The following is a 15,329-nucleotide window of genomic DNA, read 5'->3' as shown; positions in this document are numbered from 1 at the left end:
GGCCTTATCACTTCGAGGTGCTGGTGTCAGAGTGCTGCTTGTCGTAGCCACCAAACAACACCTCAAGTATGTGGTCCACATGCACTTACCCGGGAGGTACCGATGAATGACACAACACTATATGAGGGACTTCTTGCTGGTCTTCGAATAGTAGTCGACCTTCGCATCAGGAAGTTGATAGTTCGAGGAGACTCACACCTAGTTGTGTGTCAAGTAAATAAAGATTACTAGAGCCCTCTGATGGAATCCTGTGTAGATGAGGTGAGGAAGTTCGAAAAGCAATTTGATGGTCTACATACGTAGCATATTCCGCGTGCAGAGAACATCATTGATGATGACATGTCAAAACAAGTTGCTCAAAATTTGTTTATGGAACTAGGTACTTTTGTACTCCGACCGACTCAACCATCCATCACGCCATCATATCAGCAAGCCAAGAAGAGAAAGATCAATTTCAGCGACTATTTGCCGGCAGAGCTACCATCTGCCACCAAGAAAATTGCCGGAAACAATAAAACACTTGCTGGTCAGCAGCAAGCTCCTGAAGACCCAGTGATCCTTGCCGTTGAACCTAACTCTCCCTCGATGGAAGAGATTCCTTTAGTCCTTGGCATCGAGGCACATGCGTTGGCATGGGCGCATCAAATATTCTAGTACCTCCACACAGGTGAACTTCCCGAGGAGCAGGAAGAAGCTGAAAGAGTAGCTGACGGAGTCCGGGACCAAAGGGTCCCCGGGCCGCTTATCTATTTCCATGGGTTAGAGTCCTGGACCATTTTACCATCATTATTGGACTCCATATTAATAAAGTGATGTAGTATTCAAGATGGACTCTTCCAAAGACTTGGCGTGTACTCCATGGTCACGTGGTGATCGACATGTTCCCTCCCTGATGTAACCCACATTGTGTCACCCTAGAACCCCATGTATCTATATAAACTAGTAGTCTTTAGTTCGCAAGGAGGACTTAGCTCGTTGTTCCTAGGGTTTAGACCGTGACATACGATCTCGAGATAGATCAACACTGTACTCGATACATCACCATCACTATAAACAAAAGCAAGACATAGGGTTTTACCTCTGTCAAGAGGGACCATACCTTGGTGTCGTCTCCTTTGTCTCCTGATACCCATCGATTCGAAGATCCATAATTTGGACCCCCTACTAGAGATCAGATGGTTTTGACACTGATATTGGTGATTTTAGTGAGATTTCCCCTTTGGGATCACTAAGGGATTGATGGCCCATTTAGTCATCACTAACGATGTTTCTAGGGGGGACGTTTTTGTTCCTAGATTGATCTTCGCGTTTGGCAGCGTTTTATTGCATGACGATCAAGCCAACCACTTAGGACGAATAAGAAACCTTGCCCCTGATTAGCGCATCAGGTTCGGGAACTTACAGTTTGTCGCTGACTCCCGGGGGGATCTTATTCTGACGAAGCCCTTGGCTCCCAGCGCCCCGACTTCACAAGGTGCGAATCTCGCCCTCGAGATGACTTCCTCCCTGCCTTCGGCCCGAGGGCATGAACTGTACAACACATGTGGATAACCTTTGGATGAATGTTACCCTGACAAGACTCCAAATATCCCAAAGACCGCGGCACTACGGATTGACCCCATAAAATCCGAAAACATGGACGCCGCGGATATCATAGGACTAAACGAGGGGCTCAGCCGAATTAAGGTTGTGGGAGTGTCCCATGATCAACTGTTATACTACAAATAGATCGGGATCAAATCAGACTACAGGGAAATCCACATCCCACCTATCACGCACTTGGTCGCCACCATCGAGAAACCAGCTGAAGGTTCGCCTTCTCGGCCATAGGAGCTTAAAACCGTTTACATTCTGATCTTCGATAATCTAGATTCTACCACTAGTTCGGCATCCGGGCTCTGCCCGGAACTTAGTCCGGGGCGCGAACTGTCATGTCCGGCTAGTAGGTCTAGCCCTGAGCCTAGTGTGTTGGTTCTACGATAGTGATCGACGCAATCGCTAAGACCATGGATTTGTGTCCTATCGGGACACTTGATTTTCCCCATCCACCTCCCTGTTTAAAGCTGTCTAAATACATAATAGAATCTTAACATACATGACCTACATTGCGTCCGACAAAAGCCAGGAGAGACAATCCAAATCTTTTGGGCTAGATTCCCCTGACGGTAAACCAGGTACCAAACTACAATGACCAGGAAATTATTGAACTATTCTAGCATAACTGCGAGGACGAGGGAATCCTAAACTCCCTCGCTCGTCGCCATATACATAGCTTTGATGAGCTATCTATATTGATACACAAATACTACGCAATAGAAAGAACCTATAAGTATGAACAAATGCAAGTTGAATCAACCCACACAAAGCAACCGAGAGGAGCTCGGAGGAACCGTACGCCCCAAAAACAGTCACTCGATCACGGGCCTGCTCGGAAGAGGAACAAGCCCTTTGATGGATCTCGAACTATCCCTGATAAACGAATGGACAACCCATGCCCTATGCACTCCACATTACCCAACACTGTGTCAACCCATTGCCTTCGAGCTTGTTGGGTCCTCAGCATGTAGCCAAAAGCATAGAGGCTATCATCAGGGCACAATCATCTCAAAAGTGTCCATCCAAACTGCCGGACAGCAACGTCGATGTACTCACAATTTACGTGACATTCTCCTCAAATAATCAGAGGAAAAGAGCTCTTACAGAAATCGACCATGAATTTTAGGTTGCTACAACAAAGTCTTGGACAAATACACCAATAACCTTCACCGAAGTGGACCAGCCAGGAGTTCGTTCTAACTGAACACCTGCCACTCTAGTAATCACCTCATTATAGAAGGGTTGAAACTATACAATGTACTCATGAACGGCGGAAGTGGCTTAAACCTCATCTACGAGGATACTTTGGATAAAATGTAGTTTGACAGATCTTGCATCGAACAAAGGAGCACAACCATTCAAGGAATTAACCCAAGAAGAGAAGCGCGATGCACTGGGCGAGTCTCTCTCGACGTGGTATTCGACACCTATGAGAACTATAAGTCGCAAGAACTCATCTTTCATATCGCACCCTCTAAAAGATGTTATCGTGCTCTTTGGGGACGAGAGACCTTCACTAGATTTCATGCTATACTGCACTACGGTTACATCAAGCTCAAAATGCCTCGGCCCAACAACGTCATCACACTCACAAGTGACCCAGACAGAGCTCTTCGGCCGAAAACAAAACTGCAACGCGTGCCCTCGGGGCACTTTCCGAAGCCCTTGCGGATGAGGAACTAACCAAATTACGATAAGTGACCGAAAAGGATGAAGTAATACTCAGTAAAAGGTCCAAGTCCAAATCCTTCAAGACGGCTAATGATATTGTCAAATTTCAAGTGCCTCCAACGGACCCCAATAAAATAGCGTCCATCGGAGCATAGCTGGACCATACGGTGGATGAAGCTTTGCTCACATTCTTACGAGAAATTTGGGATATATTCGCGTGCACCCTTCAAACATGCCAGGAATCCGATGAAGACTGGCACATCATAGCCTGAATATAATTGCTGGATTTAAGCCAGTCAAATAGATATTACGACGATTCTCTGAACCCAAACGGGAGGCCATGGGCAACGAGCTAGCAAAATTGCTCGAAGCCAGATTCATTCGAGACATCAAAAATCCCGAGTGGTTGGCAAATTTGGTCATGGTACCAAAGAACGATAAGTCCTAGCGCTTATGCACTGATTTCAAAGACTTAAATAAAGCCTGGCCAAAGGATCCTTTTACCTTATCCCGCATGGACCAAATTATTGACGCCAATAAAGATGAAGGAATCTGATCAGGTGGCAACCACTTTTATCACTCCCAATGGTCCATTCTGTTTTAACACCATGCCTTTTGGGGTAAAAAACATAGGCGCAACATATGAATGCACCAAAAAAGCAAATCGGTAATAAAATAGAGGTATACATGGTCTACGTGGTCATCAAAACTAAATATGTGAGCCAGGTGATAGACGACCTTTGACAAACCTTCGACAATCTCCTGGAATACGACCTACGGCTCAATCCGGACAAATGCGTCTTCCGTGGTCCAACGAGTAAACTCCTCGGTTTCGTCATCTCCCATAGAGGAATATAGGCCAATCCATCTAAAATCCAAACTCTATCGTAGGTGGCGATCCCGACGGAGTTAAAACACGTGCAAAAACTAGCGGGCTCTCTGGCTGTTTTAAGCCGCTTCATCTCTCACGACGGCAAAAAGGAAGTACGGCTCTATAGACTGCTCAAACAAACAAAAAACTTTGAGTGGACCGAAGAAGCAACAACAGATCTCGAAGAAATTAAAACCCTATTAGCTAGTAATCCCATTCTAACGGCACCTCCTACTAGGGAGCCTATGTTATTATACATCTCGGTTATTAACCAAGTTGTTAGCGCAGTCCTCGTGGTCGATCAAGAGGCGGCAAGCCACAAGCTCTAGATATAGAAGCGAGTATACTATGTGTCTGAAGTACTTACCCCACGCAAATCCCGCTATCCGCACCACCAGAAGATAGCCTACACTGTTTTTATGGAATCTTGCAAGCTCAAACACTACTTTCAAGAGTGTTCGGTCACCGTTGCATCCGAAGTCCCCTGGAATGATATAATCACTAACAAGGATGCCATGGGCCGCATAGCCAAATGGTCCATTGAGATCCTACCTTTTGAAATCGAGTACACGACACGTCGAGCTATTAAATCTCAAGTGTTGCCTGAATTTTTAGCCAGATGGACAAAGGCTAAACTCCCTAAAGAATACAGTACATATTCCCATTGGACGATGTACTTTGATGACTACAAGACGATCGCCGATTTAGGAGCTTGTGTCATACTTACATCCCCCACTAGGAAAAACGTCTGGTATGTGTTACAAATCATCTACACTAATTCCAATAATGCGTCCGAATGCGAGACTCTGTTGCATGGTCTATAGATGGCAACTTCGACGAGCGTACATCGGCTCGAGGTATGGGGAGACTCTAACCTCACTATCTCACAAATGAAATGCCAAAAATTTAATAAAAAATGGCGGCCTATAGGAATGTTGTACTTAAGATATCAGCTCAGTTCGAATGCCTCGAATTCGACCATGTCTCCGGAGACAGCAATCGGGCTGCCGATGTTGTTGCGCATATGGGCGCCAAACACGACCCCGTCCCCAAAATTACATTTCTCGAACCGCTTTTCAATCCTTTCGTGGTATAGAAGGACGAAAACAAGGACACATGAGTCAAGGAAAAGGAACTAGTCACCCCCAACAATTGAGCCATATGAACGAATCATCGGTGGCTCATCTCTGAGGAAACGTTTTCGGCAAACAGAGGCAAGGCAAATAGTTTGTCGCTCCAAGTCCTACAAGCTTCATGAGGGAGAACTATATATAAAAAAAGTACTATTGAAGTTCTCTAGCGGTGCATATAGGAAGAAGAGGGTAAACATCTCTTGGCTGAAATACACGCACGCATCGGGGGTCACCATGGAGCGGCAAGGTCCTTGGTAAGCAAGGCTTTCCGGGCTGGCTTCTGTTGGCCTATGGCTCGTGCGGACACCCACACACTTGTCCAACATTTGTTGGATGCCAGCATTTTACAAACCAAAGCCACATGCCCGCGAGGGCTCTCTAGACGATACCAGTCACTTAGCCTTTTGCGGTCTAGGGATGGACATGGTCGGACCACTCAAAAGGGTCCAAGAAAAAGAAATATTTACTAGTTATGGTCGATAAATTCACTAAATGGATTGAAGAAAAACCGCTAACTTCTGCCAAGTCGGAACCGATCATCGATTTTATATCTGGTGTGGTTCACCGTTATGGTATCCCTCATAGTATAATAATGAACAATGGATCCAATTTCTTAGATCAGGAAGTGCAGGACTGGTGCACTAATTTGGGCATCAAGCTTGATTACGCCTTCGTGTACCAGCCAGAAACCAATGGACAGGTCGAACAAGCCAATGGCCTCATTATGAGAGGAATCAAACCACGTTTGGTCTGATCTCTGATAGAATCAGATTTCCATTGGGTAGAGGAGCTTGATTTCACACTATGGGGCTTGTGCACTACCTTGAGCTCATCAATAGGTTATACACTATTTTTATGGTTTACGGGGCAGAAGTAGTCCTCCCCTGCAATATTATCCATGATGCACCTAGAGTGCACATGTCTGAGGGAAAAGAGGCCAAGTTAAATTGATAGGGCAACTTTGATGCATTAGATGCAAAAAATGATATAGCTCTGGCACGTTCCACCTTTTATTAATAGAAGGCTCGACACTACCAGATCAGGGAAGTTTGGGTGAAGAATTACAATGTGGTCGAGCTTGTGCTACACCTCTAGGAGAAGAAGAAGAATAAACTTGCACTTAAGTGGGAGGGCCTTTTATAATTGACGAAGTGCTTGTAGGAGGAGCATATCGTCTCCACAACTCGTTGGATAATCACCTTGAACCAAACCAATGGAATGCAGCTCGTCTTTGGCGTTTCTACAGCTAGACTAGTATAGTCACACTGACTTAGTTTTCTTTTATCTTTTCCTTTTTTATTTATACTTTTTCCCTATTTAAGGTTGGTTAGCATATCACACGTTATGTTTGGCTAGACCAAACTATGTCCACGAAAATGTATTTTTGGGAAACACCTCGGGGCTTATTAGTACAAGCCGATCAACGTATACCTGTGCATCTATTTTACGATGTACGCATCCTTCCTATATTCTTTTTAGTCGCTGTATGCACTGATTTTCCTTAATATTTGGCCAAGCTGGGTCGCCTGGTTCCAGTGGTTATCCTTTACATTCCTGATTGTCCGGCTAAAGGATAAAGGGAGCACCTCTACGATGGTTACGACTGGGTTATCCAGATACGTACCTTAGACGGGTGAAGCCAAAATCTAGGGTTCTTAATTACATAATTGGTGAGACACAATGGAAGCAAAAATAATTAGGAGATAGTCACCAATGGTTAATTTTCCCAACGTAACCATCATCCGAATACAACGGACTTTCAGTTATCATATCTACTTTTGCGTAGAAACCCTAAGAAAGGAACCCATAAAGGAACTATTTTCTTGGGGAGACGTTTTTTACACAATGAAAGTAATATAGCATATCTCCATGAGCATGATCTATCTGTTAGCACCGTATGGCCGGATTGCCTGGTTCTTCGAACTGTTTCCTTGTTATTCTTGGTTACATAGTACGGAACACTCCCTGATTATTATCAAAAGATGTAGAAGCGGATGGCCGGTTAGGGCAATGTTTACAAATTGTATGGAGGACAAAGTGACCTAAAAGTACTTAGTTACATAAAACCACACATCTGGCCGTTGATCTAGGTTACCTATTATCGTGTCCAGGCAAAAATCTTGTTGCAAAAGGCGTGCGACTGCCATCACTTGATCGTAAACCAAGTGGAGAGGTACCCCCTGACCATTGGGCCCTACCGTCCCAACTTATGCCAATTGCTCGGGGTCAAGTTTAGTGAACCTAGTCTTCACCATTTCCCATGCCTCCCGAGCACCTTCCTTGTAGGATGGTGTTTTCCATAATTTGAACCGGCGTCGAGCCCCTTTGAAACGATCAGCTAGTTCGGTCATCCCTTCTGGGGGATTTTTGGCCATCCATAGTGCCTTTAGCATGCTCTACATCGCCTTTCGCCCTCGTTCATGTACTATGGAGAATTAATTTAGAAGTTTATCACCAAATGATCTTGCTTCCTTCTCGAGACGCCAAGTTAGGAGAGCGACGATCGAAAATGGTATATTTGTCAATTCAAGATCGCATATTCACAAACCTCCAAGTTCAGAGTATTACTTACTGAATGTACCACCCTTTAATCTTTTGTTCTTTTCGGCGGCGTGGGCTAATTGAATATTTAAATTCTCAATCTGGTTGGCCTGTTGCTGGTTTCCTACCTCAAGTTTTTTATTTTCAAAAATACTCCGTAATAATAACCGACAACTGGCATCGTTTTCTGATTTGACATATCTTAGCTATTCTTTCGCCGTTTCCAAATCTTTTTGCAACTGACCTATGGAGTCGGGTGCTATAAAGTACACATTCCTTATGAAAGACAACATGAGAAATTCTGAACTTTTTGAAAGTAAATTTGTCACGATGTGCTTCCCTTGTGAACCTTTTTATTTCCTCTAGTTCCGCCTTCGCAGCCTCAAGTTGTGTTCGGTGCACTTGAAGGTCTTCGAACAACTTTTTATTTTCATCCACCGTGGCCTGTAAAACATGTCAATAAGGTTGTTTAGACCCTCAATTTGGCCATACTGACCGATGAAAGGCCGAGGGCAACTGTCTTGAGATTTCTACATAATTTTAAAAATCTAAGTGCATACCTTAAGACTTGTTGACATAGTGTTGGCGACTCCCTCAAGTCATGCTCGGGCAGCTCCGAGGTGCGCATCTACCAAACTCAAGGCATTATACTCATGTTTGGAAAATTCAGGGTGGTGGAGAGATTCTTTCCGGCGATGATTCATTACGATCCCAACCTCAGAATTAGTAACCGAGACCTTGTGAGGGTCCTCGGGAAGCTAGTTTGCAGAAGGGACCTCCGTATTACCTTGTGTCATTGCAGGGTGTGTTGGTTTGGGACGACTACCTTAAACCCTCTCGACGTCTTCAGATGAGGGTGGTTGTACCAGTTCCTAATAAATATGCCAATAGGTGTAAATATCTTCCATTGATAAAAAAACAATGATTAACATCATGAATCTAAATTCATTACCTCTTGGCAGGGGGAGAAATTGAACTAGCCCATGTGGATGCTCTGCTTTTAGAGGCCCGGCCGTTGTTGGGAAAGGGATTTGTAGGTGTCGTGGGAATGAACCTGACAGTAGAGGTGTAGGGTACGAAAGGAGAGGGCAGAGTCCTAGCTCCGACAAGCTTGTACGCAAGATGTATGAGTTCAGGCCCCTCTCGTGGAGGTAACAACCCTATGTACTAGTACTCGGGAACCCTTGGATTGTGGAATGCATGTTACAGGCGGTGCGAACCCTTATGCCAGAGGGGAGGGGCGTCTTATATAGAGTCCACTACCCCTCATCAATACCATGCCACTAAGGGTTCGAATATGGAGCTTAATGGCATACGTTACTGATAACATACGTAATTAATGTTACTTATGACGACCAGCCGAACGCTCGCCTGTTGGCCTCCCTGGAGTGTCTTCTGGTCTTCTGCATCGACTGGATTCTAGTTCTTCCGAGTGGAAGTTGATTATCGAGTGAAGGGGGAAATCCTCCGAGTGATTTATTACCGAGTGATTCAGACACTATGCCTATCTAGTCAGAACTCTCCTTGTAGTCTTCAAGTATTTAATGAGGTTCCCTTAGGAAGGACTTGTAGGTCAGGCCTATGGCCCTATCCTAGGTACATATCCCCATCATTATCCCTCAAATGGATCGGGGTTCGAGTGAGGAAGGGGTCGATGCAAATTTTGTAGAGGCATACAGATCTTGAACGTGCTTCGGGGCTTAGCACAATTGTGCGTCGATTGAAGTCTTCGTCATTCGCCCTAATCGATTCTGTTGCGAAGTACGTACGAGTGATCTTGAGCATTGAGGTTGATCTGAGTGACTAACGGGATCTTGAAATGTGACGGATTCAAAATTTTGGTTGATCGTCATTCGCCCTAATCGATTCGTCGGGCCCAGATTTCACGGGATTCAAAATTTTGGTTAGCGCGCGCTGATCGGTGATGACGCAACCACTTGGGCAAGTGGGTTAACGATGCCTCAATTATCGTGCCGCCCTTATCGCCACATATCGCGCCTCCTCTGTTATCCGGATAGACAGATATCCGGCGGGCCAACCAGTCAGCGACTCACTCGGGAGGTTTTAAATTCGGTTGACGCTAGGGTTTGGAGCAGTGCCTTTTCTTGATTCTCCCCAGTTTCCTCTCCATTTCTGCCCCACAGGTGCTGCTTTGATCTTCCTGCACCGCCGCTGAGATGACGAAAGGAAAGACAAGCCAGCTTGAGCGTGCTAAAAAGGGCGGAAAGTTGAAGAAGTCAGGCAATTGATCTGCGCTGCTGCTAGGGTGGATCCGGGGAGATTTTCTCCCACCAATTGTCCGGAAGGAGGATGTTCTGGAGCTCGTTGAACATGGAATGATAGCTGAGAAGTCATGGAGGCTTCCTGAAGGGGAGGTGGAGCTGGAGCCACGCGAAGGAGAACGGGTCCTCCTCCGTACTCAAATTGAGCAAGGTTTTTCTTTGCCCCCTCATCTTTTCATTCGTGGTTTTATGAATTACTTTGGTGCACAACTTCATCATATTCCTCCCAATTCCATACCATACCTTGACGCATTCATAACGCTATGTGAATGCTTTTTGGGCTGTCCTCCCCATCGGGGGCTGTTTAAACACATTTTCACTATGCGCTCCCAGTCGGTGAAGAAAGCTAATCCGAGTGATAGTAGGACTCATGTCATTCATTTGTGTGGTGGTCTGGGGATTCAGAAGAGGATTAGGAGTATGTACCTCAGATGACCCTTCCCGTGTCAGTCTGGAACTGGCAGTCGTCTCAGTTCTAGTTTAATGATATTGCATCTCCAAACATGTCGACTAGCCTTCCCCCATTCACTTCGGAGCGACCGACAACTCCTAGAACGATAAACGTGTCAGATGAGGAGAAGACTCACACAGGGATTCTGGTAAATGATGTGGTTAACTTGATCCGTGGAGGAGTGATTGGGATGGACTTGCTTGAAACATTCCTCGGTCGGCATATTCAGGCTCTTCAAGCGAGGGATCGTGCCATGTGGCATTATTCGGGCCCTGAGGATTCCACTCCGTCACACCCGGAGGAGGTTTCTGAAGAAACCGTGGCTCAGTGGCTCAAAGGCATCACTAGAGCCTACGACAATCCTTTAGGAGCCAAGCGGGTCTTGCCTTTCTCAGCTGAAAACAAGCCACATAAATTGGTGAGTTATTTCCTTGGTGATTGCTTTCAAATCTTTGTCGATTGATTGAATCTTCGGCCAACTGACTTTGCTATTTTTACATCTTGTAGCAGTGGACAAACATGCATTCACCCATACCGAACGGGGATCAGTTTGACGTCGGTGGGGAAAGTGAAGGTGGCAGCATCAACAGCGACTATGCTGAGGATAGTGAGGGGATCGAAAATTACTCGGAGGAGAGTGAGGAAGATAACCAGTCTCCTCTACGTCCCGAGTATCGATCCAAGCATCGCCATGATCCGGTGGCTACCCCAAGCAATACCTTAGTGTCCAGCACTAGGAATGTGAATCATGACCTACCTGCCACAACTGAGTCGGCAGAAAAGGCCACCAAACAACCCAAGCATGACGCTCCCAAGCCTCGGAAGGCTCTGCCCCGAATGAGGTTTGTCGTGCCAGTCGCTTCAACGTGAGTGTTTACCTCTTTATTTCTTTTGTCATTGTAAAATTTCATATCTTGGATGTGCGAGTGGAATTTACTTGCCACAGTTGTGTCACGCCCAAGATGCGACCCTATCCTCAATTTGGCACGAAGGCCTCTTCAGGGATAGAAGCGCATCTCGTCGTGTCGCAAGAATGGATATCGTTACAAGTACATGTACTGAAAGGAAGAGATATATAATAGAATTGGCTTACACTCGCCACAAGCTACATCAGAGTCACATCAGTACATTAAATAATCATCAAGAGTAAGAGCAGGGTCCGACTACGGACGAAAACAAACGATAAAAGAAGAACGATGTCCATCCTTGCTATCCGAGGCTGCCGGCCTGGAACCCATCCTAGATCGACAAAGAAGAAGAAGAAGAAGCAACTCCAAATGAAAAATCAACGCGCTCGCGTCAAGTAACCTTTACATGTACCTGCAACTGGTGTTGTAGTAATCTGTGAGCCACAGGGGACTCAGCAAACTCATTTCCAAAGGTATCAAGACTAGCAAAGCTTAATGGGTGAGGCATCGTTAAGTGATGAGGTTGCAGCAGCGGCTAAGCATATATATATGGTGGCTAACTTACGCGTACAAGAAAATAAGAGAGGGAAGATCTACGCATAACGGACGTGAACTACTGATGATCAAATGAATGATCCTGAACACCTACCTACGTCAGACATAACCCCACCTTGTCCTCGATCAGAGAAGGAACTCACGAAAGAGACAGTCACGGTTACGCACACAGTTGGCATATTTTTAATTAAGTTAACTTCAAGTTATCTAGAACCAGTGTTAAACAAAGTTTCCACGTTGCCACATAACCGCGGGCACGGCTTTCCCAAAAGATTTAACCCTGCAGGGGTGCTCCAACTAGTCCATCACAAATTACCACAAGCCGCATAGAAATCCTCAATCACGAAGCTCGCGATCTCGTCGGATTCCCTAGTGGAAAACCTAACTCTGAGATTACCCAAAGCATCACCGGAATCCCGATGCACAAGATATCTCGTCAAAGGTAAAACTAATCCAGCAAGGCCGCCCGGCGTGTCGACGATCCCGATAGGAGCCGCGTATCTCGTTCTCAGGACACGACGGATGAGCGATGGTTACCACGCCAAACACTGAGTTGCCCCGGGTAGCGTTAGTAAGCTGCTCTGTTTTGGACCAGCACCATCAGCACTAGCCCTCCTTGTATTATGTGAAATTACTCCTCGGGTTCATGACGCCCTATGATTTCAGTGTTAACAAAATTATTATGTTGGGCAAATGTAGTACCAATGTTGGGCCTTGCTAGACCAACTTTAATCTAAAACGAATTATCAAGGGGGTCCTCATAACAACCCCGATCATGTTAGGAGCGCTCAATTATGGAACATAACACCAGTAATCGGAAACTAAGGGGGCAAAGGTGGAACAAAACACCAGGCTAGAAAGGCCAAGCCTTCCACCTTTTACCAAGTATATAGGTGTATTAAATTAAATATCATTTAATATGGTGATATAACTAGGAACCCATGCTTTCACATGGAAGCAACTGCACCTACAACTAGCAACGCTAACACAGGGTTAAGCAAGCAGTAACATAGCTAATCAGTGGTTTGCTAGGTCGAACAAGTTGAAGGTTAACATGGCATTGTTGAGAGGCTGATATTTAACATGTGGTAGGCAACGAGACATAAACGGTAGCCACGGTAAAACTAGCATGGCAATGATAGTAATGGTATCTGGGGAAATGGTCATCTTGCTTGAGATCCCGCTTGGAAGAAGAATGACTCCGTGAAGTCGGCGAACCAACGTAGTCGAACGGGTCCTCACATTCCGACACGCTTGCGGAACTCTATCGAGACGGAGCAAACCGGAAACAAACATCAACACAGATATTCACCACACGATGCACAACATGATGCACAACCTAATATGATGCATGATCAGTTCAATGATGCAAGGGATGGCATGGCAATTCACCTCACGCAAACTCTACACATTAAGTGAAGCTCGATATGCAACGAGTTGCATATCGACGAAACTCCACGATTAATTATTTAGTTCACTCCCATTTATTTACACGGCAATATTAAATTGTTGTTAACATGGCAAGGGTGAAGCGATGATCCTACATGGCATCCTAGACGGTTAACACGCGGAACCAAGAGCGGAGCTACGGCACAAGAACATGCAACACAAGATATCATGCCATGAATGCGACATGCATGCAAGTTACAACACGGGCAAGAAGGGTAAGAAATAGGTGTCGCCACGGCGAGCGAGAGGGAACCTTGGCGGCAAGACGGATACGATGCCACGGCAACGTACCTATCCCGATAACTCGTCGAGATATCGTGCCAACGTACTGGGAACGCGTGTGGGAACGGTAAATAAAGATGGGGTGATCCCGTATATCGGGTACCCATGTGTCGAGGCACAACATAAGAGGTACACGTGCAACAGGCAACATACGGTGCATACAAACATATATTCATACATCACTTGTACACGGTACACGACAACGTCTCAACGTTATACCTTCGAAGCGTGCATATCGGAGGGGTTCGGGTCGTAGCGGACCAACGGTCGTCGTGGAAGTCGTGGTCATTGTGGAAGTAGTCGTACACGTGCCGGTAGTTGAAGTAGTGGTACACGGTCTCGTCGACGGTAGTCATTCTCTTGTTGTCGGTACATGGTCTTCGGCGTCGGTAGTCGAACACGTCTCCGTCGATGTTCGGGGTCGTGGTTGTGCTCGGTGATCTTGTCGGTTCCACGGCGGAGGGAAACGGAGCACGCGGCGACGCAAGCGGCAACACAGCAAAACAAGCAACGACATCTACTAGCATGTAAGATACGACATCTAGCGAGCTAGCAAGCATGCAAACTACAGCAACAGCTAATAGCTAATAGCACTAAGCCATCTAGCAGGAAACTACAAGCAGCAACTAACCCAGCAGCAGCAAGCTAGCAACCGAGCTAAGCAACTAGCCTAGCATGCAAGGCAAACAGCAAGCTAGCAAAGCAGTAGCTACACGGCACGGCTACGCATGTAAGCAGTGGCAGCAATGGCAACTCCAACAGCTAGATACCTACAGGTAGCAGCAACAAGTCGGCAGCACAGCAGGCAGCAACATGCATCAGGCAGCTACCAGCAACATCTAGTAGCACCAACAACTAGGCAGCAGCAAGAGCACAACAGCGACATCACCAGCGACTAGCAGCTAAGCAGCATCAAGGAGCAATGACAGCAAGTAACGCAGCAAGCAGCTGGCACAGCAGCAAGCAATCGGCATCGGCTAGCGGGCCACAGCAACAGCAAGCACACAGCAACAGCATACACAGCAGCACTTCGGGCACAACCACCTCACGCAGCAGCAGCAAAAACGCAACAGCAAGGCGAGCATGGCGCAGTTACAACAAGCAGCAACGGCTCCAGCTCGGCAACAGGAGAAGAGATGACGCGCGGGGATGGGCTCGCGAGGCGACGCGGGGCAGCGCATGGCGGGCGCCGGGTGGAGCAGCCCGACTGCTGCCCAGAGCAACGGTGGTGGCGCACACAGGCCTCGGGCTGGCTGGGAACTGGAGGTGAGGGAGGAGCATCGACGCGCGGGGCGCAGGCGTGCTGCACGCGAGCTCGAGAGGGCGAGGGGCGAGGCCAAGGCGCGGGCGACATGGAAGGGAGGCGGCGGCAGCTCGGCCTGCATGGGGGCTGCGGCTCCTTGCAGCTCGGGCAAGGGCACGACGAGGTGAGCTAAGGGGGGTGGCTGCGCGAGGCCATCGGGATCGGGACAGAGGAGGCTTGCATGGGGGCCAAGGGCTGGCTGCGGTGGGTGGAAGGAGGAGGCGCTGCGGGTTGGCCTGATGGGGAAAACGAGGCGGGGCGGCGGTGCTGTCGGCAGGGAGAAAACG

Source organism: Hordeum vulgare, chromosome 2H (assembly GCF_904849725.1).
Source record: "Hordeum vulgare subsp. vulgare chromosome 2H, MorexV3_pseudomolecules_assembly, whole genome shotgun sequence".
NCBI classification, from domain to species: domain Eukaryota; kingdom Viridiplantae; phylum Streptophyta; class Magnoliopsida; order Poales; family Poaceae; genus Hordeum; species Hordeum vulgare.
The sequence above is the reverse complement of the archived record's forward strand: the minus strand, read 5'-3'. Positions refer to the sequence as shown.